Below are 6,461 nucleotides of genomic sequence, written 5' to 3'. Positions count from 1 at the left end.
GGGGATACTGGCTCACAGCAAACTCTACAGCAGGGGTTGTGTCACGGGCAGCCTCGTGGAGCCCTCCATAGAAATGGGAATTTCTGACACTGGCTCAGAGTCACCATTGAAGATGTGAATATTACCTTGTACACATTTCGAGGAGGGAGACATTGCAACTGAAAGCAAGTACAGATAATGCCTCCTGAGAACACAACTCTCGGATGGTTACCTAAATTTAATCAGGAATCGTTAAATAGATCAATCATGCAGCCCTCTGTCAATCCGCCGCTGGAAGGCGGCCTTCCCATGCAGTGCCGATCATGGAGGTGTACCTTGAACCACACACCTCACCACGCTGGTCAGCGGCGGGTTGGGCGAGCGGGGTGGATTAACGATGGGGGTGATGGATCGTTCTTGAAGAAGGCAAGGGGGGCGAGGAGATGTTATCCAGGTGGGTGAGGGGGGGTCATCGGGGGTTGATGCTGACGGGGTAATCAGCACCGTCCACATCGGCCTCTCGGACGACGACGCCACGGTCACGATCGCGACCAGTGCACACAGACAGCAGAGACGATACGTTGGAGGAACTTGATAGAAGAGGGCACCAAAGTTGGGCTCGGGATTAATACGGCGACGATAGATCGACGTGCGCGTGCGCATAAAACAATCCCCCGCATTTTAGTAAAAGTTGAAAAAGAAATAATGAAGTTGGGAAAAATAATGAAATAACCGACGCAACTCAGGTCGCGGGGGTTGCGCATTTCCCAGAAGGCTCTGAGCCCGACTCCCCTGATCCCGTTCGGGGGGAAGAAAAAACACCCCCAACCCGAGAAGGCTTCTTCTCATTTCTCACGTGGGAAGCTCGCGAGCGCTCACCACGCCACTAAGCCACCCAACGCGGCCGCGACAGCTCACGGCTTAAATTCCCAAAATCCGCGAGCACTCCGCTGACAGCTGCACCACGCGGCGGGTGCTACTGGGGGGGGGCGGGACGAGGTGGGTGAGGAGCTTCGGCACCGCTCCGTGCTCCCACGGAACGCGTTTTGGCTCTAAAACTACTCACCAAAACTAAACAACTTTTTTTTATTTACCAGCTAAGGCCCACTGAACTGTATTGCAATTTTTTTGGTTTGTTTCAGAAGCGAGCTGGCTATCACAAATGATCGCTCACCGAGGTGGCCTATCACGTGGAAATGTTTAGCAGCCAAATACTCTGAACGTGTGACGTTGACTCTAAATGTCACGCGACCACGGAGAGAACATACAAACTCCCAATACACAGCAGGGGACAGGCTCGAACCCACGACCTCCTGTATACCAGGCGAGGGAGTTAACATCCCGCCAGCGTGGCTCGATTCGCTCTCCTGGTGTCAACGTGCAGCGGACGCAGGCGTGCAGTTTCGCAGTGGCACTCACTCCGTCGGCTAAACATTGCGCAACATCAGTGACGTCACTTGCGTGGGGGCAGGGGGTGCCTTGCCCCCCCCCCGCCCACGTGGCTAAGCCTATGACTTGGGACCCCCTTGACAACAACCATGAGATGAGATATAGACAGCGTCGAGTGTTCGAGGTCGTGAGCGCAACGATGGGCAGAGGAGCCGCGATCGATCTCAGCCTGGGTGCGACCGTGTGACACGAATGAAATACTGGGGCCACACGTGACCAATTGTCGCGCCCCCTGAGCTGATAATGTCGTTACTACGTCACCGATAATGTTGTTACTACACCACTGATAATGTAGTTACTACGCCACAGATAATGTAGTTATTACGTCACTGATAATGTAGTTACTACGTCACTGATAATGTAGTTACTACGTCACTGATAATGTAGTTACTACGTCACTGATAATGTAGTTACAACGTCATTGATAATGTAGTTACTACGTCACTGATAATGTAGTTACTACGCCAATGCGCAAATTGTGTTCCTGTCATCACTATCATTAAATCAGCCGCGATCAATGCACTGATGGATAAAGGTATCGCCAAGCTGACACCGTCTCTCACGATCCAGTGGATGCAAATATCCACCCGAGAACATTGTTCACAACATGGTGTGTGTACGTATGCGTGTCGAACTTGTTTCGCACCGTTAGGTGACCTTAATGCAAGCGCAGGTGAAAGGTGCAGACGAGAAGATGTTGGGCACGTTCATGGATTCATCTTCTTGGTTCTTTCGGTAAAGTCACGTAGAAGGGAAATAATGAAATAATAAAAATAATTATGTTCTATTTTTATTATTTTATTATTTCCCTTCTACGTGACTTAATAATGTTTTATTTTTATTATTTTATTATTTCCCTTCTACGTGACTTTACCGAAAGAACCAAGAAGATGAATCCCTGCAGTCACGAAAGCTTTAAATCGAAACGTTCATGGATGTTGAGCTGCAACACCAACCCAGACAGACAAACAGGGATAGCAACAGAGGTTCCATCACGAAGGGCCCTATCAGAAGAACGTGAACTACGCAACTCCTCCAAACGTCAGTGTCTTACGTCTCACCTTTCCAAGGTTCGTTCACTCTTCAATATCTGACGGATGAAAATAGCTTCGCACGAACAACCATCCGCAAATTTCAAAGTGAGGGTTCCATTGTCAAGTGCTTTCAAAATGACACCGAGTGGTAAAAAGCATTCAGCAGAAGACAATTAACTTAACATGTCACCGCTGCTCTGTGATTCTCTCCCTCTGAGAGGCGAATTCTCGCGATGGGGGGCAGGGGGGGGCGATGCGAGGAGTCGTCGCTGATGGTGACAAGGTGGAGGGCGATTGTTTCATTATTTACATTTCATTAAACTCGCTCTGGTCACAAAACCGGAACTGCACTTTTTTTCACAACTCAAAGCAAATGTGAATAAAAAGTAGCGGTAATAATGAGGCAAAAGAAAAGGCAGGAAACTGAATGGTATTCATTTAAAAATGCCTTCCTGGATTTTCCACCAAAACAAACTTTGACAATTTACTCCCCCACCCCCCTCTCGAGCGAGGCTGCTCACACACGGGAGGGATCTTGGCTGCGTGTGTGTCTCAACGTGTGTAGTGTATAGTGTAGTGTATATTGTAGTGTATAGTGTAGTGTATATTGTAGTGTATAGTGTAGTGTATAGTGTAGTGTATAGTGTGCGGGAGCGGTAGTGTAGCGGTTAGCACGCTGCGCTACGAGCCTCTCCCGCTCACGGCCAACGCCGATGACGATTATCCGAACCGGTCCTGGGTCTCCCCTAGGCCGACTCGGGATCAAATGAGCATCTGGTGCGATGTGTAAATATCGCCACTGGTGATACAAAGGCGGCCGGGCGTGGTGTTGGCCACCCACCTCCTCGTGTGCCGGCCTTTATAAGTGCTCGCTAACAGCACTTGCCCCAGTAGTCTGTTAAGGCTATACGGGGGATCTTTGTCTTTATCTTATTTGTATGTGTCCCTACGTGTGTATGCGTAGCGTAGATGCAGGGGGGCAGTCGTGTAGCCCATTAGCACCTCGGCGACTCGACCGAGCTCGATACCCGCTCACAGCCACCGACACCAGGGACGATTATCTGAACCGGTTCTAGACCTCCCCGACGTCGCCTCAGCCTCAACTGAGCCTGGCAGGTGATTGTGCCGTGGCAACGGTGATGTGAGAAGCCTAATTCCCCCCCCCCCATCCGCCTTACCCACTCGCTCTGCGCTCTGCTCACCACCATCTCGCGTTCTAATAACGCCCGCCCCAGTGACCCTGCCGTGACCTGCTTCGAGTTCCAAAAGCTGGCAACAACCCCGCATCTGGCCTGGCAGGAACACCCCGCGTCTGCCTCGACTCGCACCGAGGGGCATATTGGCCAGCACCTAAAATCCTGGCCCCAGGTGCCGGCCAAAGCCACGGGTGTTCGTGCGTGGATTGGCGAGTGTGTGTGTGTCCTCGCTGGGAAGACAAAGGCGGTCGGGCGTGGTGTTGGCCACTCACCCACCTTCGTGTACCGCGCCGGCCTTCGTATGTGCACGCGAACAGCGCTTGCCCCAACAGTCTGTTAAATGCTATACGGGGGGATCTTTGTCTTTGTTTGATTGGGGGGGGTATGGGGAGCGGTAGTGTAGCGATTAGCGCGCTGCACAACGAGCCGAGTTCGATCCCCGCTCATGACCAACATCAGTGACGATGCTTTGAACCGGTCCTGGGCATCCCCTCGGTTGACTCAGCCTCAAACGAGTAACTTGGTGCGGTGTGCGGACATCGCCACTCGCGAGACAAAGCCGACGGAGCGTGGTTGCTGGCCACCCACCCCCCTCGTGCCTTCATAGGCGCTGCTACTCGCTGATAGCACTTGCCCCTAAGTCTGTTCAGTTTCTATGGGGGATCTTTGTCTTCGTGTGGCTCTGCTAGGAGGTGGGTTGGTCGCACGCACATTGCCGTGGAGTTGCGCGGAAATTACTTTCAATCGCGGCCGAGTCATCACGCCGCTCCGACCGGATCGGCGTTGTGCTCCGCTGCTAAGACGCAGGTGGTCGAGCACGTGACACCTGGGCCGCTCTCGCAGTAATGTCCTGGGCCGCTCTTCAATGAGAATGTTGATCCGTTCGCCGGCTCAAATTTTTCCAGCGGTATCTGCATCGTGCTAGAAACGTCCGTCTGCGAGCGAGCGAGTGAGTCAGTGCGTCAGTCTGTCACGGCACATGGCCGAATAATCTTGGTCATCCGGAGTTGAGCGATGGTCCATTTGTATCGCGAGACGATACAGGCGTTGATGATGAATTATGTAGAACGTACGAGCTTTGGAACTAGGTGCAAAAATAAATCACGGCACGAAAAATGTCATCTCACTAAGATCACGAGACTTTAGACATTTCTGAACTCTCTTAACGCCCGTTACCCGAATTGTCTAAGTTTGAGAGCCGGAAAAAGTTTGGGTGGAATTAAGAACATTCTGGACTGAAAAGTATCAGGGACCGTCTCTTAGAAGGAACTTGAAGCGATACATCTTAATCCAACCCTCTCCGCATTAACACAGAGAGGCTAAACTTCTTGGAATTAATTAGAAGTGTTTCATTTTGTTGAAGTTTTGTTTTCATATCATGGTAAATGTCTTACACATGTCGCGGGGCGGGTGGGCTGATGCTTGGATCCTCATCATCTCGCGTGCGTCCTTGTGGGTCTGCGCGTGTGTGGCTAAAGAAGGAGCCTCTAGTGTGTTTGTGTGTCTCTGTGTGTGATTATCGATTGTCCGACGAGTGTCTGAACCGATCCTGAGCCTCCCCTAGGTCGACTAATCCTCAAATGTCTACCTGGTGCGGTTTGTTAACGTCGCCACTCGGGAGACGGAGGCGGCCGACGTGGTGGTGGCTACCCTCGTGTGTCATGCCGGCCATCATCGGTGCCCGATCACAGCACTTGCCCCAGAAGCCTGTGCAGGCTACACGGGTGTCTTTGTCGTGTGTGTGTGTGGAAGCGCGGCGTGGTGGAGTCGTGGCTCGCGCACGATGACACCGAGAATCCAGTGAACTTGATTTGATTCCGCTCATGGCTAACAACAAGCGGCGAGTGACATCGAACCCAGCTGTGGGCCTCCCCTAGTTGACTCGGCCTTAAATGAGCACCTGGCGTGGGTGTGTTAAAAACATCAGCACTGGGGAGACAAAGGCAGCCGGGCGTGGTGCAAGCCACACCACCCCTTCATATGTGTGCCCTACCAGTCTTTATAGGTTTTCACTAACAGGACTTGCCCCAACAGCCTGCGGAGGCTACCTGGGTGAGCTTTGTGGTTGGTATGTGTGCGAGAAAGCGCGCGTGTGCGCGTGTGTGTTTAGCTCTGGGACTAAAAGGCGAATAGAAGGCGCTTTAAAATAACAACACCAACTCTAGGAACGGAAATAATGCGGACCAGATGAGCCGGTCTTAATGGGACGAAGCTCCACGTGTGCCCATCGTCCAGGCTATCGCTCCTGGCCATGTAAGGGCCTTCAACAGCAACGCGAACTTCGCTCGGGCTGACACCACACGGAGCTGGCAGGCGACCTCCCATCGGTGGTCGCCACAACGCCGTGCGGCCCCCCACCCGAATCCAAGCTTGGAACTCAGCAATCGCTGCAAACCTTGCCATTAAATTAAACTCCTGCGCCAGTCGTTGATTTAAAGTCTCAAACGCATTTCACTCTCTTTTAATTTTTTAAGTTTGCGAATGCGTGACATTTGGTCAATTTGTTATTAATTATAATTTTTTTGTTTCTTTTATTTTGGCGGAGTGTGGGAGGGCCCCGAGAAATCCCACACATTTCAGAGGAGGACGCTTCAGTTCTGCACAGATACAATCCTGACATACCATTTGTTTTTCATTATTTTTATTGCCTTTCCATCAATCAGATTTCAATTGTGCCAATGCCAGCGTTGTCGTTCGACGAGGCTACTACCTCTTCCAAGGCGTCTTGACAGGTTTGAAGGCCCTTCCGCCAGCAGTGGAGTGATGCAAGTGATTGCAGGGCTTCACCTTTACCTATCAGCCT

The sequence above is a fragment of the Lampetra planeri genome, chromosome 29 (assembly GCF_965212315.1).
Source record: "Lampetra planeri chromosome 29, kcLamPlan1.2.h2, whole genome shotgun sequence".
NCBI lineage: Eukaryota > Metazoa > Chordata > Hyperoartia > Petromyzontiformes > Petromyzontidae > Lampetra > Lampetra planeri.
The sequence above is the reverse complement of the archived record's forward strand: the minus strand, read 5'-3'. Positions refer to the sequence as shown.